Here is a 22,482-nt window from a genome sequence, read left to right as displayed (position 1 = left end):
GGGTTCTAGGTGGGAACTGTTCGGCTACACCCTGCTGAAGCATTGATGGGTGGCATTCTTGAAAGTGATGCAGTTTCAAAATAAGGGACAACCCTAATCTCTTTACTACATTGGATTTGTAGGAAATTACATCACCTCATTTCTAGGCCGTCTTACATTTTAAGGACTCATTTGACTCTTTATTTTTCTTCTGACAACTTTACTTAAGTCAAGTGGTGGCTGCAGAACCTCTGTCCACGCTGCGACTTGCTGCATCATATCGCAAGTGTTGTCCGATGACTGTAAGGGTGGCTACACACTAGAGCGACGGCCAATCGCCCTGAAGGTTGGGTGGAAGGGAATTCGGGCCGGACCATGTGAGCTTGGCTGTACACACTACACAATGTAATGAAAGTTAGAACGATACCTTGTTCCATACTTCATTACACTGCACAGCCCCGCCAATAATATCGTCTGATTGACCGCGCTGTATGGCTGCTCAGACGATGTCACATGAGACCCACAGGAGCTCGCAATTGTGTTTATATGCACTAAGCCAGGGGTGGCCAACCAGTCAGAGACAAAGAGCCTAAAAAAATGTTAGGTACGTCAAAGAGCCGACATCGAGCCGAAGGCGCACATGCAAAAATGGGGTGGGGCCTTGTGCCTTCTAGGCCACACCCCTGGTATAAAATACATTGAAAAACCAGATCCAACTTAAAATACATTGAAAAAGCCACTTCCACATAAAATAATTGTAAAAGCCAGATCCACATAAAATATATAGAAAAATCCAAATTCACATACACTTCAGCTACCCCATGTGTCACTCCAACCAGCACCCTCTTGTCACTCCAACCAGCACCCTCTTGTCACTCCAACCAGCACCCTCTTGTCACTCCAACCAGCACCCTCCTGTCACTCCAACCAGCACCCTCCTGTCACTCCAACCAGCACCCTCCTGTCACTCCAACCAGCACCCTCCTGTCACTTCAGCCAGCACCCTCCTGTCACTTCAGCTTCCCCCAATTCATGACATTGCAGCAGCCCCTTATGTGTACTCTGTTTGCTGGTGGGTGTCTCATCTCTAGTATCTGGCTCCCTCAGTTCTTCTAAGTCCCCGTAGTGCTGCTGCATGTTTTTCTGGAGAGCAGTGGTTACCGGATCTGTTGTGGTCTTGTGACTTTGGGTGTTAAGAGCCACATTTGAAGAAAGAAAGAGCCACATGTGGCTTAAGCGCCACAGGTTGGCCACCGCTGCACTAAGCAATCTAGACTATTTGTCGTTCCAATACGGCAAATCCTCGAGATATTGCTCCCGTGTGTGCCCACCCGAACAGTCACTACATGATGGCACTGCAAGCGACACAAAGGTATTAGGGAAACAAAAGGTGAAAAGGAGGCTTGAAACAAAAATGATGAAACGTGTAGTTAGCATTAAACGAGTGCCAGAACCCATGTATTGAAATTCATATATTGAGCATTATGGTAAAATATACCCTGACAATCCATGGCAGTTCTGTACAGTATTACTTCCTCATTTCACCACAGATGGCATAAGCCACATCCAGTGCTCCAAAATATTTCTCCTACAAGGGAAGGTGAGAGTCTGGGCTCAAGGTCTGATTCATAGCTGTATGCAATTGTGTACAACTATGATAGTGGAAGGACTGCGCATGTGCACAACGGGTTCTGCCTCATTGCGCGCAGTGCTCCCTAAACCGCAGCATGATAGGCTGCGACAGCTTGAAGGTCACGCTGGCAGCATTCCTAAGAACCGGGGGCGTTTTGTTCCCTTTTCCAGGAGTGCCGAGGCCAGTGTCTGCATATTCTGATGCAAATGTAACGTCCCGGAAGCCTGAACAGCCCAACAATCCACAGTAACCGAAGGATTATGCTGGGTACTCGCCTTCGCAACCACTCAGCTGATTGTAAATGTTGAACCGAGTAGTGTGAACCCAGCTTGACCCCATAGGACCCTGTACACAGTGAGCTAGAAATAGCTCAGTGTGTGCGCTCTATGGTATCGGGAGGTCGGCTGTGCTGCAGATAAGATTTGACCTCCCAATCAGACAGTTGCAGGACTATTCAGAGCCATTTGTCAGCTATCGCTGCTGCATACACACCTATATACAATTGACAGACCGAGCAGCCGATATTGAGTGATGTGTCCGACAATTGTCTAGGTGTGTGCCCGCATAACTCAGATGTCCGATGTCCATGCAAGTGATCTGGAAGACGCAGCAGCGGATCACACAAGCATGCAGAGACCACTTCTGCAGCATATTTTAGCACAGTAGCTGCGTCTTGTTTCCATCTCTAAATCAGGCCCTCAGACTGTACCATCCTAGGGCCATCAGAGACCATATCCTCCCCCTGCTCCTCTCTCATGGGGGTACTTCAGAGTTGATTGTAGCAGCACATTTGTTAGCAGCTGGGCAAAACCATGTGCACTGCAGGGGGGGGGGGGGGGGCAGATATAACATTTGCAGAGAGAGTTAGATTTGGGTGGGTTATTTTGTTTCTGTGCAGGGTAAATAATGGCTGCTTTATTTTTACACTGTAATTTAGATTTCAGTTTCAACACACCACACCCAAATCTAACTCTCTCTGCCCATGTTATATCTGCCCCTCCTCCACCCTGCAGTGCACATGGTTTTGCCCAGCTGCTTACAAATTTGCTGCTGCGATCAACTCTGAATTAGGCCCATTGTCGGATCACTAGCCACACTCTGCAATAAATTGGTTGCAGATAAAAGATTGGTGATAGGCAGAGCCGGCCCTAACTGATATGATGCCCTAGGCAAGATTTTGGCAGGTGCCCCCTAGCACCACCGCTGGTTCTGCCTCTGACCTTGCACGTCTTTCCCAGCACCATCACCCCCCCACCCATAGCAGTCCTTGTACCCCCTATATTTTAAAAAGGAACAGTTCGCACATTGGACGCACAGCCCAAAAAGCGTCATCTTCTTGCATTATTAATGCCCTTATACACATAATGATACACAGTGCCCCCTACACATTTGCTGCACATTATTAGTGCCCCTATACACATAATGACACACATACAGTAGTACCCTGTTACACATATGCCGCACATTATTAATGCCCTTATACACATAATGACACACATGGTGCCCCTTACACATATGTTGCACATTATTAATGCATTTTTACATGACACACATAATGCTCCTTACACATATTCCGAACACTACTGCACAACCAACCCACTCACATGCACACAACACTCACACTTCCACTAACATTGTGACCTCTGCCTCTGCTTGAATACAGATGTGTCCTCATAAATCTTGCCTCAATGCTAACGTAGGGCACCTTTTTTTTTAATAAAAATGCATCTTATTTGCATTGCTATGTGGCTAGGATGCACAAGCAGCTTCTGCTGATTACAATGATATGCAGCATGCCTATATACTGTGTGAGACTGTGGCTGTATCTGCATATGAAATGCTACACACAGAATATAGGCATGCCGCATATAATTTTAATCAGCAGAAGCTGCTGATGCCCCTAGGCATATCAAATGCCCTAGGCAATTGCTTAGTTTGCCTATGCCTGTGGCCAGCTCTGGAGATAGGAGTCACCTTCCTGCAATAAGTGTGGTGATTACATCTGTGAGTAACCCAACTTGAGAGGGGGAGAAAACATTAATCCTGTCATTGCAGAGTCATGACAATAATGGGATGGGGTAATGGCAGAAAAGAGGGATATAAAGGTCAGAACTTCCCCTGGATATGACAGGCTGAAAAAAAGGTGACTCTTCAGTCGGTTAAGCTGCAGTGACATCAGAGGCCCTTCCCGCAGAGTTCATTAATGTAGAGCAAATATGGCTGCCAAGCTGTTCAATTAAACAAAAACATTTCCCTACTGTTCGGTGCTGAGGATCACTGTAGCACTTTACAAGTTATTGGCTATAATAATTATCCCCTTAGCATGGCAATACTCCTTAAAGGACTGGAATATAGCATAGTGGAATATATAGTTATGTAATTATATATAAATTATTCAGTACTGTATTACACAGCCTTTGGCATAGTATACATAATAAGATGTCATAGAGAAGTTACATGCTCTTTAAGCATAATAATATGTCACCAGTACCAGGCCTGCTTCATTATATACAGTAATATGGATAATATCTCAGTGTCACAGCTAGTAAAAATGCGTTTTACATTATTTGTTGTGTGTACTGGGACATAGTCTGACCATAATGATGCAGATTAATCAGCCGGATTGTCGATTGGCTGTCCTAGTGATATCATTGTGTGAATGCTGTCTGACATGATTGCCAAGTAGCTAATATCCATTACAGTAATCCATTATCAACGCTCTCCAAACAATAATCTGTTTTGCAGTAAACTGCAGCCTTCAGCTCTGCTATTCCGAGCATATGAATGTAAATAATCCCAAGAGCCATGCAGAATTTAGGGGTGTTTTGCTAAAGAATATAACTCCCTGCATCATGATCGATATACGGTCACCTCGATCCAGTTTAAAGAGATTTGGGAAGGAAAAACAGACATTCAAGGGACACGCCCATGGCTGGGGAATCCAACCAAACCCAGATTTACAGATGTGTCCTCTTGCATCCTTGCTGCAGTCACACTAAACAGCTCTTGAAGTCGCACCATGCCATGGCGGGACTTGGCGCTGAGCGTCTTCTTTCTTTTTTTTAAAGTTTTTTTTCCCTTGAAAAAAATGCATCTTATACACAAAGTATTGTAGTAGGACGCACAAGATTTTGCTGATTAAAATGATATGCAACATGCCTATATTGTGTGTGTAATTTCAGCTGTATCTGCATCCGAAATGCCACGTTACAGTATTTTCCATGAAAACACTGTAGCATAGCATTTTGTATGCAAATACAGTCAATCACACACACGTCCTATTACATTACTTTGCGTCTAAGGGGTGTCTTCAATAATTGTCGGAAAGACGGCAGCTTCCAACAAGTTTAGGTCGGAAGGGTTCCGACCCATTCAATAGTTGGCCGTTTTTTCCAACAAGTCGGGAATTCCCGACTTGACGGATAGCTGTCGGAATGCACTTGGATTGGCGTCTTCAGCCGATGTATTGTCGGAAGCACGGTCAAACCCGACAGGTTTTAGCCCCGTTTCCGACAATGTCAATCTGACTTAAAAAAAAAAAAAAAAAAAAAAGTCTGATTGCCATTGTCGGGACCGGGCCAAACCTGTCTGGTTTGGCCCGGCATTGAATACTGATCCTTTGCGTCAGAAAGGATCCGACAGGTATTGAATACAGCCCAAAGACGCATTTTCACGGAAAACACGGAAAAAAGACGTTCGGCGCAACAGAGTGACATGGCATTCACACATTCTGTGTAACGCGACTTGTAGCGTACAAAGCAAACATGTAAGGGGTGGTCTTCAGTTTGCCGGCTGTCGGGATCCCGGCGCACAGTATACAGGCGCCGGAATCCCGACAGCCGGCATACCGACACTTTATATCCCTCTTGGGTCCACAACCCCCCTGGAGGGAGAATAAATAGCGTTGCGCGCCACCGTGCCCGCAGCGTGGCGAGCCCACAAGGGGGTCATTTGTGCTCGTCACGCTGTCGGTGTGCCGGCGGTCGGGATTCCGGTGCCGGTATGCTGGTCGCCGGAATACAATACTACACCCCATGTAAGACGACACATCTGCTTTGAGCATGTGTATCTGAAGATGCATAGTACAAGTGTTGGAGTTCGTTTCAACGTTGCTCACAAACCTGTTTGTCAAATCATTTCTAAAGTTTGAAAATTTGCATAAATACTCAAACTAAAGATAAATAAATAAAGACTTCAGACTAACGAAATTGGGATAATTTTGAGAAAGGTAAAACCGGTCCAAGCTTGAATGGCTACATTGTGTAGGATTTCTTTTTATCTCCTATATATTTGCCTTGTGTGTGCCTGGCCCTCTAACGCTGGGTGGAGTCACATCGCTGGGCGGAGTCAGCTGCACAGGGAGTCACACCATGGCCTGTGCCAGTAGACCACTACCTACAGTTTGAGAGGTACCCCTTCCTCCTGCAACCTCAGCGCCACCTAACACATCCAGCCAGTGGGGAGGTCATGTTGTCCGGGAGCTTGCGTCTGCACATACGGAGAACCCTGACACTGCAAGCACCACGCTCCACTATGCCTGCCGCCTGACATCCTCACAACGGGGCAGCGGCCATGAGCGGCTTCTTCCCCGGAAACACCCACACCGGACTTACACCCGCAGCCCACACCCGGGACCCCTCCCTCCTGCAACCCGTCACCTGCCAACACATCCAGCCGGTGGGGGGGTCATGCTGGCCGGGAGGCGGCGTCTGCGGAACGGGACACTGGCCAAGCCTGACACTGCAAGCACTGCGCTCCTTACTGTGTGCCTGCGTTACGTGTATAGAATCTGGATTAGCTGCTTGTGTCCCCAGCCCCGCGGTGTGAATGTCAGGTGCGAGGCAGCGTCAGACATGCACACCGCAGGGCTGGGGACATGAGCGGCTAATCCAGAATCCTATACACCGAACCCAGGCACACACTGTGTAGACATGCCGGGGCTCACAAAGGGCAGGAACAAGTGCAGCGGGACGGGGCCAGCGCAGGGCAAAGCTCACTTTACAGCTACCACTCACCACCCTCCCTCTCCAAACGTCTCTAGAGCTCCAAGCAGCAGGCAGGGAGATAGCATAGGCTACTGTTACACCCACAAAAAGCACACCTCCCACATCTGCCACACCTGAGCCTCCACCAAACACCCCACCAGCGCACCCTCTTCTCCCTCACACCCTGGAACACTCCAGCTCCAAACTCGGCCAACATGCACGCAGCACGCTCCCTCCCACCCCCCTGCACACGCAAAACCCCTTCCCCATCCTTGCAAACCCCCGACCCAACACCAACGCCTCATGACCGCCTACCCCTCACAACACAGCAACAAACACAACTTGCACACACCCACAACTCCAAAGGACTTCAAACACCACCCACCACAACAACGCACCCGCCTGTCCAACACCTGCCGACCCACGCTAGCCCATCCCCCAACCAAACTAGCCCCATACCTGCCACCCACCCTCCACAAATATACCACCCCTCCAACACCCCCTGCACCACAACACAACCTTCCCCATCTGCCTAACCCACTCCCCCCCCTCCTCTACACACACCAAAACCGTCCACCATTACCTGCCCCTCCCCCACTCGCAGCACCTCCAGACCCCATCCACGTAACCCCCCCCCCCCTCCACCACAATACACCCCTCCCCCACCCATGACACCCCCGCACCCACTCCTCCTTCACCTGCGGTGTCTCCAGACCCCACCTGCGGTACCACCACACCAGCCCCTCCCCCACCCGCAGCACCACCGCACCAAACCCTCCCACACCCGCAGAACCCCGGACCCCATCTGCTTCTCCCTCGCACCCACCACTCCCCCAACCACAGCACCTACTAGGTGATTCATCAGGCCCTGCGTGCGCTGTTCACACCATTGCAAGGGGCTTCGACCCCTTAACCATTGCACGCCCTTTGTCCGTGCAATATTTAACCACTCACACAATTATGATTGGAGGTAATACTCCATATAATAAGGGCGTGTAAGGGTTAAGGGGGCGTAGCCCCTTACGACGGTGTGAAGAGCGCCCGTAGGGCGCGATGAATCACCTAGTATTATTCTAAGTGAACAGGAAACTCAACCTCCAGCCTAGAAAACCATGCTTGTACCACAAACCAGTTTGAGAGCCTTAAACCAGACATTTTCCAGCCAATCACAAGACTAATGCAGAACCTGTCTGTACTGTGTATACTTACCAACCTCAAATATCGGTTCTAATATCAGTGCTTAGAATAATTTTATATTTTATGCTGTAGACCGCTTATTGCAATGTATCAGCTGTCCTCAACACGGAGTTCTTTTCAAGGAAGAATTTCTATGATACAAAGTACCAGGTCACTTCATAAATAAGGACCTATTCATCCTAATTGTGTAGGTTCTCATAGTCTCTTTTGTAAATGGATTTGGTTGTCGAACCTGCTTGTCATCCCTAAAAATAACCCCATAGGGGACCATGGGGTATATTCAATTGCAGTTGAAAGATGCCGTCTGTCGGAAAGACGGCAGTTTTCAACTTCTTTAGGTCGGAAGGGGTTCCGACCTATTCAATATACCCCCAAAATTATCCGACAAGTCAGGAATTCAGACTTGTCTGAAAGCACGTAGATCGGCGGAATAGCCGCAGATCCGCGTGCTTCTGTCGGAAGCTGGGCCAAATCCGACGGGTTTTGGCCCCCTTTCCGACCATCTCAATCCAACTTCAAAAAAAGTCGTATTGAGATGAGGGAGCTGAGGAGGAGATGGGGAGAGCGACGGGGAGATGGGGGAGAGCAGCAGCTACAGCAGGTGGATCGGGCTCCGCCGCCGCTCACGGCAGCGTCCATCCGGCTCCAGCAAGCGAGGTCCTGCCGTGAGGTCTGACAGCGGTGCCACATCCTCCTGCTACGGCGCTACGCTGCTGTTGCCGCTGCTCTACCCGTCTCCCCGCAGCTCTCCAGTCTCCTCCTCAGCTCCCTCATCTCAATCCGACTTTTTTAAAGTCGGATTGATATGGTCAGGAACGGCCAAATCCTGTCGGATTTGGCCGTTCATTGAATAGCCCTTGTCGGATCCAAATGCATGTCGGAATGGCTCCGACTTTAATTGAATATACCCCTTTGCCTTTGTGTCACTCTGTAGGAAAGTCTGCGTCATTTTGGCATTGTTTTGTAACCGATTTCAGCGATCATCATGTATCGAGTCCATTCACAGAAATGATAGCTAGATTCCGGCTGCTATAGGCACTTGCCCTCTTTTACTGAGGTCATGGGTTCGATTCCCACCATGGCCCTAACTTTGTGGCGTTTGTATATCTCCCCGTACTTGCGTGGGTTTCCTCCGGGTACTCCGGTTTCCTCCCACAATCTAAAAATATACTGGTAGGTTAATTGGATCCCAACAGAATTAACCCTAGCGTAAATGTGTGTACAAGTGGTAGGCAATATAGATTGTAAGCTCCACTGGGGCAGGGACTGATGTGAATGGCCAAATATTCTCTGTAATGCGCTGCGGAATATGTGTGCGCTATATAAATAACTGGTAATAATAAATAATCATTTTAAAGCTTTAGTAAATCTAGTTTTCCTGTTAGTAATAGATGTCCAATATCCAATTGTAATGCAGTCTCCTTGTAGACTGTGGGAACTCATAGCAGACATCTCAGGAATCTAACACAAACTCCTGAAAGGTTTGTGTATTCAAAGAACGCGTCAAGATTGAGGCCTACAGAAGAGTGTGAAGGAAAGCTAATTTTAGGTTCTGCTGTTTCCTGTAAGAGGGTGTATTTCCTCCATTAAAGCAATGTTCTCTCTGTATATAAGTAGCTTAGGCCATCTATGGTTGTTGAGGGACTTTCAGATCTTAGCATGAGTGGGTATGCTGTGACGTATGGTTCCACAATAGTTGGGGTCACACAGGTCACCCAAATACAGGTATGATGTGTACCTGGGCGCTAATTGGGCAGTACAGTGTATATTGTACTGAAAGTGAGATAAATTGTTAGGTCAGGACAATGGGACAGGTGTTTGTGTTCTGCCTACACAGGTGAATGAGTCACAGACGCAGTGTCTGATTCTAAAATAAACATTTTGTTCTGGGCATAATGCTTTCTAAATGTACTGAGACAAAGGCCTGTGCCAGGAGTGTAGCTCTGTTTTTCAATGCAAATGTCATTGAGGTTTATCTCTTTAGCGTTACCTTTTGTGTTACCTTTTGTGTGTCAGACCGTTTTTTGTTTTTGTTTTTTTGTTATGATGGAATTCTGTGCTGAGTTATGCATTCCTCTTTGTAAAAAGCTTTTTTTGTGGGCGGGAGGGTAGCCTGTGCTGACCCCCTCATTCAAAATATTTAAAGGTGAAAACATACAAGTTTTTTTGAGGTAAAAAAGTACATTTGTAACTTTTTTTTTTTTTAAATAGCTTATTCTGCTCAGTAGAGTAACATGTTGGCTCATGTGTTCATTTGTGGTATACAGTATACTGGCTTTTTTAGTACATTTTCCCACCAGAGCATTGTAGCGGTGTACGCAGGAGAACGCGGCCTGATAAGATAGAATCAGGGATATCGCTATGATTGATGGACCTCTGTGATAAGCTAGCTGGGCCTCCATGACGAAATGCATTCTGCCCACCACTAAACACTCTCATTTTGCACTGGTTCTCCAGGATGGTCTGGCTGGCCCACATCAAGGCAAATTAAAACTCTCCATTACTAGACAATAGTGCATCTGTGTGTATGGAGAAGCTAAAACACATCTGGCGACATGGGCCAGGATGTAATGAACTTTAGGGCCTTTTTTAGGTTGGATTGCTAAATTTGAGAATTGCAATCCTGCCGATTATAGAATGACTCTGCTTGCACAGCGTTCACATTGCGCACAAGTAGTGTCAGAAATTGCGTACAGATCGTGATCGCAATGCAGACACTGACTAACGGGAAGCCAGCATTTCTGGGTGGAAACCTGCCGTTTTCCGGAAAACGCAGGCATGCCCAGGCATTTTTAAGGAGGACCTCTGACGTCAGCAATGACCACCTCCAGCCTCTTGTGTCCCAAGCATTGTGGATGACCTTGCCTGGCACAGATAGGGAAATATCTTCGATGTTCCGGTAATTGAGTATGGTTTTGTGATCAGCCCGGATATTGCGATGCATTCGCAATTTCGGCAATGGGAGTGTTTTCTCTATTTTGGGGTGGCAACTATTTGATCGCAGCAAATGCTTTTCTCTGACGTCCTAGTGGATGCTGGGAACTCCGAAAGGACCATGGGGAATAGCGGCTCCGCAGGAGACTGGGCACAACTAAAGAGAGCTTTTAGGTCACCTGGTGTGCACTGGCTCCTCCCACTATGACTCTCCTCCAAGCCTCAGTTAGATTTTGTGCCCGGCCGAGGTTGGATGCACACTAGGGGCTCTCCTGAGCTTCTAAAAAGAAAGTATATAATTAGGTTTTTAATTTTACAGTGAGACCTGCTGGCTCACTGCATGCGAGGGTCTAAGGGGAGAAGAAGCGAACCTACCTGCTTGCAGCTAGCTTGGGCTTCTTAGACTACTGGACACCATTAGCTCCAGAGGGATCGAACGCATGGAACTGGCCTTGGTGTTCGGTCCCGGAGCCGCGCCGCCGTCCCCCTTACAGAGCCAGAAGCAAGAAGAGGTCCGGAAAATCGGCGGCAGAAGACATCAGTCTTCACCAAGGTAGCGCACAGCACTGCAGCTGTGCGCCATTGCTCCTCATACACACTTCACACTCCGGTCACTGAGGGTGCAGGGCGCTAGGGGGGGGCGCCCTGAGCAGCAATAAAAACACCTTGGCTGGCAAAAATACCACAATATATAGCCCCAGAGGCTATATATGTGATAATTACCCCTGCCAGAATCCATAAAAAAGCGGGAGAAAAGTCCGCGAAAAAGGGGCGGAGCTATCTCCTTCAGCACACTGGCGCCATTTCTCCCTCACAGCTCCGCTGGAAGGAAGCTCCCTGGCTCTCCCCTGCAGTCTACACTACAGAAAAGGGTAAAAAAGAGAGGGGGGGCACTAAATTTAGGCGCAGTATATATAACAGCAGCTATAGGGGACATAGTTCAGTTAGTCCCTGCATTATATAGCGCTCTGGTGTGTGCTGGCATACTCTCACTCTGTCTCCCCAAAGGGCTTTTGTGGGTCCTGTCCTCTGTTAGAGCATTCCCTGTGTGTGTGCGGTGTGTCGGTACGGCTGTGTCGACATGTTTGATGAGGATAATGATGTGGAGGCGGAGCAGATGCCTATAGAAGGGATGTCACCCCCTGCGGGGCAGACACCTGAGTGGATGGACTTATGGAAGGAATTGCGTGCACGTGTCGACTCCTTACACAAAAAATTTGACGACATGCCAAATGCGGGACAGCCGGCTTCTCAGCTCGTGCCTGTCCAGGCGTCTCAAAGGCCATCGGGGGCTCTAAAACGCCCGCTACCTCAGATGGCAGACGCGGATGTCGACACGGATACTGACACCAGTGTCGACGACGATGAGTCTAGTCTAATGTCCACTAAGGCCATTCGTTGCATGATTGAAGCAATGAAAGAGGTGTTACAAATTTCTCTAACGTCCTAGTGGATGCTGGGGACTCCGTCAGGACCATGGGGAATAGCGGCTCCGCAGGAGACAGGGCACAAAAGCAAGCTTTTAGGATCACATGGTGTGTACTGGCTCCTCCCCCTATGACCCTCCTCCAAGCCTCAGTTAGGTTTTTGTGCCCGTCCGAGCAGGGTGCAATCTAGGTGGCTCTCCTAAAGAGCTGCTTAGAAAAAGTTTTTAGGTTTTTTATTTTCAGTGAGTCCTGCTGGCAACAGGCTCACTGCATCGAGGGACTTAGGGGAGAGATTTTCAACTCACCTGCGTGCAGGATGGATTGGAGTCTTAGGCTACTGGACATAGCTCCAGAGGGAGTCGGAACACAGGTCACCCTGGGGTTCGTCCCGGAGCCGCGCCGCCGATCCCCCTTACAGATGCTGAAGATCGTGGGTCCGGAAACAGGCGGCAGAAGGCTCTTCAGCCTTCATGAAGGTAGCGCACAGCACTGCAGCTGTGCGCCATTGTTGCTACACACTTCACACTGAACGGTCACGGAGGGTGCAGGGCGCTGCTGGGGGCGCCCTGGGCAGCAATAATTAATACCTTTTATGGCAAAGAATACATCACATATAGCCATTTAGCCATTGAGGCTATATGTATGTATTTAACCCAGGCCAGATATCTCAAAACCCGGGAGAAAAGCCAGCCGAAAAGGGGGCGGGGCTTATTCTCCTCAGCACACAGCGCCATTTTCCTGCTCAGCTCCGCTGTGAGGAAGGCTCCCAGGACTCTCCCCTGCACTGCACTACAGAAACAGGGTAACAAAGAGAAGGGGGGCATATTTTGGCGATATTTATATATTTAAAGCGCATATAACAGAAACAACACCTTTTAGGGTTGTTTATATACATTTTATAGCGCTTTTGGTGTGTGCTGGCAAACTCTCCCTCTGTCTCCCCAAAGGGCTAGTGGGGTCCTGTCTTCGATAAGAGCATTCCCTGTGTGTCTGCTGTGTGTCGGTACGTGTGTGTCGACATGTATGAGGACGATGTTGGTATGGAGGCGGAGCAATTGCCGGTAATGGTGATGTCACCCCCTAGGGAGTCGACACCGGAATGGATGGCTTTAATTATGGAATTATGTGATAATGTTAGTACATTACAAAAGTCAGTTGACGAAATGAGACGGCCGGAAAACCAGTTGGTACCTGCTCAGGCGTCTCAGACACCGTCAGGGGCTGTAAAACGTCCCTTACCTCAGTCAGTCGACACAGGTACCGACACAGATGAATCTAGTGTCGACGGTGAAGAAACAAACGTATTTTCCAATAGGGCCACACGTTATATGATCACGGCAATGAAGGAGGCTTTGCAGATCTCTGATACTGCAGGTACCTCAAAAAGGGGTATTATGTGGGGGGTGAAAAAACTACCTGTAGCTTTTCCAGAATCAGAGGAATTGAATGACGTGTGTGATGAAGCGTGGGTTAACCCCGATAGAAAACTGCTAATTTCAAAGAAGTTATTGGCATTATACCCTTTCCCACCAGAGGTTAGGGCGCGCTGGGAAACACCCCCTAGGGTGGATAAAGCGCTCACACGTTTATCAAAACAAGTGGCGTTGCCGTCTCCTGATACGGCCGCCCTCAAGGATCCAGCAGATAGGAAGCTGGAAACTACACTGAAGAGTATATACACACATACTGGTGTTTTACTCCGACCAGCAATAGCCTCAGCCTGGATGTGCAGTGCTGGGGTAGTGTGGTTGGATTCCCTGACTGAAAATATTGATACCCTGGATAGGGACAGTATTTTATTGACTTTAGAGCAATTAAAGGATGCGTTTCTTTATATGCGAGATGCTCAGAGGGATATTTGCACTCTGGCATCGAGAGTAAATGCGATGTCCATATCTGCCAGAAGAAGTTTATGGACGCGACAGTGGTCAGGTGATGCGGATTCCAAAAGGCATATGGAAGTATTGCCATATAAAGGAGAGGAATTGTTTGGGGTCGGTCTATCGGATCTGGTGGCCACGGCAACTGCCGGCAAATCCACGTTTTTACCTCAGACTCCCTCCCAACAGAAAAAGACACCGTCTTTTCAGCCGCAGTCCTTTCGCTCCTATAAAAACAAGCGGGCAAAAGGACAGTCTTATCTGCCCCGAGGCAGAGGAAAGGGTAAGAGAGGGCAGCAAGCAGCCCCTGCCCAGGAACAGAAGCCCGCCCCGGGTTCTACAAAGCCATCAGCATGACGCTGGGGCTTTACTAGCGGACTCAGGAGCGGTGGGGGGTCGACTAAAGATTTTCAGCAATCAGTGGGCTCGCTCACAGGTGGACCCGTGGATCCTGCAGATAGTATCTCAGGGTTACATGTTGGAATTCGAAAGGTCTCCCCCTCGCCGGTTCCTAAAGTCTGCTTTACCAATGCCTCCCTTAGAAAGGGCGACGGTATTGGAAGCCATTCACAAGCTGTATTCTCAGCAGGTGATAATCAAGGTACCCCTCCTACAACAGGGAAAGGGGTATTATTCCACACTATTTGTGGTACTGAAGCCGGACGGTTCAGTAAGACCTATTCTAAATCTGAAATCCTTGAACCTGTACATACAGAAATTCAAGTTCAAGATGGAGTCACTAAGAGCAGTGATAGCGAATCTGGAAGAAGGGGACTTCATGGTGTCCCTGGACATAAAAGATGCTTATCTGCATGTCCCAATTTACCCCTCACACCAAGGGTATCTCAGGTTCGTGATACAAGACTGTCATTATCAGTTTCAAACGCTGCCGTTTGGTTTGTCCACGGCACCTCGGGTCTTTACCAAGGTAATGACCGAAATGATGGTTCTTCTACGAAGAAAAGGCGTATTAATTATCCCTTACTTGGACGATCTCCTGATAAGGGCAAGGTCCAGAGAACAGCTGGAAGTCGGGGTAGCACTAACCCAAGTAGTGCTTCAACAACACGGGTGGATTCTGAATCTTCCAAAATCTCAATTGACACCGACAACACGTCTGCTGTTCCTGGGAATGATTCTGGACACTGTTCAGAAAAAGGTGTTTCTCCCGGAGGAGAAAGCGAGGGAGTTATCCGAACTTGTCAGGAACCTCCTAAAACCAGGAAATGTGTCAGTACATCAATGCACAAGAGTCCTGGGAAAGATGGTGGCTTCTTACGAAGCAATTCCATTCGGCAGATTCCACGCACGAATATTTCAGTGGGATCTGCTGGACAAATGGTCCGGATCGCATCTGCACATGCATCAGCGGATAACACTGTCACCAAGAACAAGGTTGTCTCTCCTGTGGTGGTTGCAGAGTGCCCATCTGTTAGAGGGCCGCAGGTTCGGCATACAGGACTGGGTCCTGGTGACTACGGATGCCAGCCTACGAGGCTGGGGAGCAGTCACACAGGGAAGAAACTTCCAGGGTGTATGGTCAAACCTGGAGAAGTCTCTTCACATAAATATACTGGAGCTAAGAGCGATCTACAATGCTCTAAACATGGCGAAACCGCTGCTTCAGGGTCAGCCGGTGTTGATCCAGTCGGACAACATCACGGCAGTCGCCCACGTAAACAGACAAGGCGGCACGAGAAGCAGAAGAGCAATGACAGAAGCTGCAAGGATTCTTCGCTGGGCGGAAAATCATGTCATAGCACTGTCAGCAGTGTTCATCCCGGGAGTGGACAACTGGGAAGCAGATTTCCTCAGCAGACACGACCTTCACCCGGGAGAGTGGGGACTTCATCCGGAAGTTTTCCACATGATTGTGAACCATTGGGAAAAACCAAAGGTGGACATGATGGCGTCTCGCCTCAACAAAAAACTGGACAGATATTGCGCCAGGTCAAGAGACCCTCAGGCAATAGCTGTGGACGCTCTGGTAACACCGTGGGTGTACCAGTCAGTGTATGTGTTCCCTCCTCTGCCTCTCATACCAAAGGTACTGAGAATTATACGGAAAAGGGGAGTAAGAACAATACTAGTGGCTCCGGATTGGCCAAAAAGAACTTGGTACCCGGAACTTCAAGAGATGCTCACGGAAGATCCGTGGCCTCTACCTCTAAGAAGGGATCTGCTTCAGCAGGGACCTTGTATGTTCCAAGACTTACCGCGACTGCGTTTGACGGCATGGCGGTTGAACGCCGGATTCTAAAAGAAAAGGGCATTCCAGAGGAAGTTATTCCTACCTTGATTAAAGCTAGGAAGGAAGTGACCGCACAACATTATCACCGCATTTGGAGAAAATATGTTGCGTGGTGTGAAGCCAAGAAGGCCCCAACGGAAGAATTTCAATTGGGTCGATTCCTACATTTCCTGCAGGCAGGATTGTCTATGGGCCTAAAATTGGGGTCTATTAAAGTTCAAATTTCGGCCTTATCAATTTTCTTCCAGAAAGAATTGGCTTCAGTGCCTGAAGTACAAACTTTTGTCAAGGGTGTACTACATAACCAGCCCCCAATTGTGCCTCCAGTGGCACCGTGGGATCTAAACGTAGTTTTGGATTTTCTCAAATCTCATTGGTTTGAGCCTCTCAAATCGGTAGATTTGAAGTATCTTATGGAAAGTAACCATGCTACTGGCCCTGGCTTCAGCCAGGAGAGTTTCAGAGTTGGCGGCTTTATCGTACAAAAGCCCATATCTGATTTTCCATTCGGACAGGGCAGAACTGCGGACACGTCCTCATTTTCTCCCTAAGGTGGTTTCGGCTTTTCACTTGAACCAGCCTATTGTGGTGCCTGCGGCTACTAGCGACTTGGAGGACTCCAAGTTACTGGACGTTGTCAGAGCATTGAAAATATATATTTCAAGGACAGCTGGAGTCAGAAAATCTGACTCGTTGTTTATCTTGTATGCACCCAACAAGATGGGTGCTCCTGCGTCTAAGCAGACGATTGCTCGTTGGATCTGTAGCACAATCCAACTTGCACATTCTGTGGCAGGCCTGCCACAGCCTAAAACTGTTAAAGCCCACTCCACAAGGAAGGTGGGCTCATCTTGGGCGGCTGCCCGAGGGGTCTCGGCTTTACAACTTTGCCGAGCAGCTACGTGGTCAGGGGAGAACACGTTTGTAAAATTTTACAAATTTGATACTCTGGCTAAAGAGGACTTGGAGTTCTCTCATTCGGTGCTGCAGAGTCATCTGCACTCTCCCGCCCGTTTGGGAGCTTTGGTATAATCCCCATGGTCCTGACGGAGTTCCCAGCATCCACTAGGACGTTAGAGAAAATAAGAATTTACTTACCGATAATTCTATTTCTCATAGTCCGTAGTGGATGCTGGGCGCCCATCCCAAGTGCGGATTGTCTGCAATACTTGTACATAGTTATTGTTACAAAAATCGGGTTATTATTGTTGTGAGTCATCTTTTTTTTTTTTTAGAGGCTACTTCTGTGTTATCATACTGTTAACTGGGTTCAGATCACAAGTTGTACGGTGTGATTGGTGTGGCTGGTATGAGTCTTACCCGGGATTCAAGATCCTTCCTTATTGTGTACGCTCGTCCGGGCACAGTACCTAACTGAGGCTTGGAGGAGGGTCATAGGGGGAGGAGCCAGTACACACCATGTGATCCTAAAAGCTTGCTTTTGTGCCCTGTCTCCTGCGGAGCCGCTATTCCCCATGGTCCTGACGGAGTCCCCAGCATCCACTACGGACTATGAGAAATAGAATTATCGGTAAGTAAATTCTTATTTTCTGATATAAACCCAGGTACCACTAAAAAGGGTATTATGTTTGGGGAGAAAAAACTACCCGTAGTTTTTCCCCCATCAGAAGAATTAAATGAAGTGTGTGAAGAAGCGTGGGCTTTCCCTGATAAAAGATTGGTAATCTCTAAGAAGTTACTAATGGCGTTCCCTTTCCCGCCAGAGGATAGGTCACGTTGGGAGACACCCCCTAGGGTGGATAAAGCGCTCACACGTTTGTCTAAAAAGGTGGCACTACCGTCTCCGGATACGGCCGCCCTCAAGGAACCTGCTGATAGAAAGCAAGAGGCGATCCTGAAGTCTGTATATACACACTCAGGCATTATACTTAGACCAGCTATTGCGTCAGCATGGATGTGCAGTGCTGCCGCTGCGTGGTCAGATTCCCTGTCAGAAAATATTGACACCCTAGACAGGGACACTATTCTGCTAACCATAGAGCATATAAAAGACTCAGTCTTATACATGAGAGATGCACAGAGGGAGATCTGCCGGCTGGCATCTAAAATAAGTGCATTGTCCATTTCTGCTAGGAGAGGCTTATGGACTCGCCAGTGGACAGGGGATGCAGATTCAAAAAGGCACATGGAAGTTTTGCCTTATAAGGGTGAGGAGTTATTTGGGGATGGTCTCTCGGACCTAGTTTCCACAGCAACTGCTGGGAAGTCAGCATTTTTACCCCTTTTCCCCTCACAGCCTAAAAAGGCGCCGTTTTATCAGGTACAGTCCTTTCGGACTCAGAAAAACAGGCGTGGAAAAGGCGGGTCCTTTCTGTCCAGAGGCAGAGGTAGGGGAAAAAGGCTGCAACAAACAGCAGGTTCCCAGGAGCAAAAGTCCTCCCCCGCTTCTTACAAGTCCGCCGCATGACGGTGGGGCTCCACAGGCGGAGCCAGGTACGGTGGGGGGCCGCCTCAAAAATTTCAGCGATCAGTGGGCTCGCTCACAGGTGGATCCCTGGATCCTGCAAATAGTATCTCAAGGGTACAAACTGGAATTCGAGGCGTCTCCACCCCACCGGTTCCTAAAATCTGCCTTGCCGATTACTCCTTCAGACAGGGAGGCTGTGCTAGCGGCAATTCACAAGCTGTATTCCCAGCAGGTGATAATCAAGGTGCCCCTACTTCAACAAGGACGGGGTTACTATTCCACACTGTTTGTGGTACCGAAACCGGACGGTTCGGTGAGACCCATTTTAAATTTGAAATCCTTGAACACATACATAAAAAAATTCAAGTTCAAGATGGAATCGCTCAGGGCGGTTATTGCAAGCCTGGACGAGGGGGATTACATGGTATCCCTGGACATCAAGGATGCTTACCTGCATGTCCCCATTTACTATCCTCACCAGGAGTACCTCAGATTTGTGGTACAGGATTGCCATTACCAATTCCAGACGCTGCCGTTTGGACTCTCCACGGCACCGAGGGTGTTTACCAAGGTAATGGCGGAAATGATGATACTCCTTCGAAGAAAGGGAGTTTTAATTATCCCGTACTTGGACGATCTCCTAATAAAGGCGAGGTCTAAGGAGCAGTTGTTGGTGGGAGTAGCACTATCTCAGGAGGTGCTACACCAGCACGGTTGGATTCTGAATATTCCAAAATCACAGCTGGTTCCGACGACACGTCTACTGTTCCTGGGTATGATTCTGGATACAGTCCAGAAAAAAGTGTTTCTCCCGGAGGAGAAAGCCAAGGAGCTGTCATCTCTAGTCAGAGACCTCCTGAAACCAAAACAGGTATCTGTGCATCACTGCACGCGGGTCCTGGGAAAGATGGTGGCTTCTTACGAAGCAATTCCTTTCGGCAGGTTCCATGCCAGAATCTTTCAGTGGGACCTGTTGGACCAATGGTCCGGATCGCATCTTCAGATGCATCGCCTAATAACCCTGTCTCCAAGAACCAGGGTGTCTCTGCAGTGGTGGCTGCAGAGTGCTCATCTTCTAGAGGGCCGCAGATTCGGCATACAGGACTGGGTCCTGGTGACCACGGATGCCAGCCTTCGAGGCTGGGGGGCAGTCACACAGGGAAGAAACTTCCAAGGACTATGGTCGAGTCAGGAGACTTCCCTACACATAAATATTCTGGAACTAAGGGCCATTTACAATGCCCTAAGTCAGGCAAAATCCCTGCTTCTACACCAGCCGGTACTGATCCAGTCAGACAACATCACGGCAGTCGCCCATGTAAATCGACAGGGCGGCACAAGAAGCAGGATGCCAATGGCAGAAGCCACAAGGATTCTCCGATGGGCGGAAAATCACGTACTAGCACTGTCAGCAGTGTTCATTCCGGGAGTGGACAACTGGGAAGCAGACTTTCTCAGCAGGCACGACCTCCACCCGGGAGAGTGGGGACTTCATCCAGAAGTCTTCACGCTGATTGTAAATCGATGGGAACGGCCACAGGTGGACATGATGGCGTCCCGCCTCAACAAAAAACTAGAGAGATATTGCGCCAGGTCAAGGGACCCTCAGGCGATAGCTGTGGACGCTCTAGTGACACCGTGGGTGTACCAGTCAGTTTATGTGTTCCCTCCTCTGCCTCTCATACCAAGGGTACTGAGAATAATAAGAAAACGAGGAGTAAGAACAATACTCGTGGTTCCGGATTGGCCAAGACGAGCGTGGTACCCGGAACTTCAAGAGATGATCTCAGAGGACCCATGGCCTCTGCCGCTCAGACAGGACCTGCTGCAGCAGGGGCCCTGTCTGTTCCAAGACTTACCGCGGCTGCGTTTGACGGCATGGCGGTTGAACGCCGGATCCTGAACGAAAAGGGCATTCCGGAGGAAGTCATTCCTACGCTGATTAAAGCCAGGAAAGATGTAACTGCAAAGCATTATCACCGCATATGGCGGAAATATGTTGCTTGGTGTGAGGCCAAAAAGGCCCCAACAGAGGAATTTCAACTAGGTCGATTTCTGCATTTCCTACAAGCAGGAGTGACTATGGGCCTGAAATTAGGCTCCATTAAGGTACAGATCTCGGCTCTGTCGATTTTCTTCCAGAAAGAACTAGCTTCACTACTTGAAGTTCAGACGTTTGTGAAAGGAGTGCTGCATATTCAGCCCCCGTTTGTGCCTCCAGTGGCACCTTGGGATCTCAACGTGGTGTTGAGTTTCTTAAAATCACATTGGTTTGAGCCACTTAAAACCGTGGATCTAAAATATCTCACGTGGAAAGTGGTCATGTTATTGGCCTTGGCTTCGGCCAGGCGTGTGTCAGAATTGGCAGCTTTGTCATGTAAAAGCCCTTATCTGATTTTCCATATGGATAGGGCGGAATTGAGGACTCGTCCCCAGTTTCTCCCTAAGGTGGTATCAGCTTTTCACTTGAACCAACCTATTGTGGTGCCTGCGGCTACTAGGGACTTGGAGGATTCCAAGTTACTGGACGTAGTCAGGGCCTTGAAAATTTATGTTTCCAGGACGGCTAGAGTCAGGAAAACTGACTCGCTATTTATCCTGTATGCACCCAACAAACTGGGTGCTCCTGCTTCTAAGCAGACTATTGCTCGCTGGATTTGTAGCACAATTCAGCTGGCGCATTCTGCGGCTGGACGGCCGCATCCTAAATCGGTAAAAGCCCATTCCACAAGGAAGGTGGGCTCATCTTGGGCGGCTGCCCGAGGGGTCTCGGCTTTACAACTTTGCCGAGCTGCTACTTGGTCAGGGGCAAACACGTTTGCAAAATTCTACAAATTTGATACCCTGGCTGAGGAGGACCTTGAGTTCTCTCATTCGGTGCTGCAGAGTCATCCGCACTCTCCCGCCCGTTTGGGAGCTTTGGTATAATCCCCATGGTCCTTTCGGAGTTCCCAGCATCCACTAGGACGTCAGAGAAAATAAGATTTTACTCACCGGTAAATCTATTTCTCGTAGTCCGTAGTGGATGCTGGGCGCCCATCCCAAGTGCGGATTGTCTGCAATACTTGTACATAGTTATTGTTAACTAAAGGGTTATTGTTGAGCCATCTGTTGAGAGGCTCAGTTGTTTTCATACTGTTAAACTGGGTATAGTATCACGAGTTATACGGTGTGATTGGTGTGGCTGGTAGGAGTCTTACCCGGGATTCAAAATCCTTCCTTATTATGTCAGCTCGTCCGGGCACAGTGTCCTAACTGAGGCTTGGAGGAGGGTCATAGTGGGAGGAGCCAGTGCACACCAGGTGACCTAAAAGCTTTCTTTAGTTGTGCCCAGTCTCCTGCGGAGCCGCTATTCCCCATGGTCCTTTCGGAGTTCCCAGCATCCACTACGGACTACGAGAAATAGATTTACCGGTGAGTAAAATCTTATTTTTAGCAGAAACTGCAATCCTTGCTGAATGAGGTCCTTAGTCCGGCGGCTGTGCGGGATGCCGGCCGAACTCGCCCGTTTTTTTAAAGAGGCAATCATTTATAAGGCATGGTTTAGCCTTGTAAATGAGTGCCCCTTTAAAATAAAAGTCCCAGTTCAGCCAGCATCCCGCATGGCCGCCGGTTAGGTTTAGGCAGCAAGGGGGGAGGGTAAGGGTAGGGCCACACATAGCGGCCGGGAGGAGACTGTACATGGCGGCCTACACACATATGCGGCAGTCCCGCTTGGGCCAGATGACAGGACGGTGGGATTTCAGTGTGAACACATACGTTTCAATG

General features: G+C 48.7%; 1 protein-coding gene across 2 annotated transcripts in view; it reads left to right on the top strand.

Moving 5' to 3' along the window:
- Nucleotides 1-22,482, top strand: part of RAB11FIP3 (RAB11 family interacting protein 3) — a 121,459-nt gene that overhangs the window by 8,381 nt on the left and 90,596 nt on the right. The gene's annotated exons all lie outside the window — the stretch shown is intronic.

This window comes from Pseudophryne corroboree, chromosome 7, assembly GCF_028390025.1.
Source record: "Pseudophryne corroboree isolate aPseCor3 chromosome 7, aPseCor3.hap2, whole genome shotgun sequence".
NCBI classification, from domain to species: Eukaryota; Metazoa; Chordata; class Amphibia; order Anura; family Myobatrachidae; genus Pseudophryne; species Pseudophryne corroboree.
This window is presented reverse-complemented; position numbering and strand designations above follow the sequence as displayed.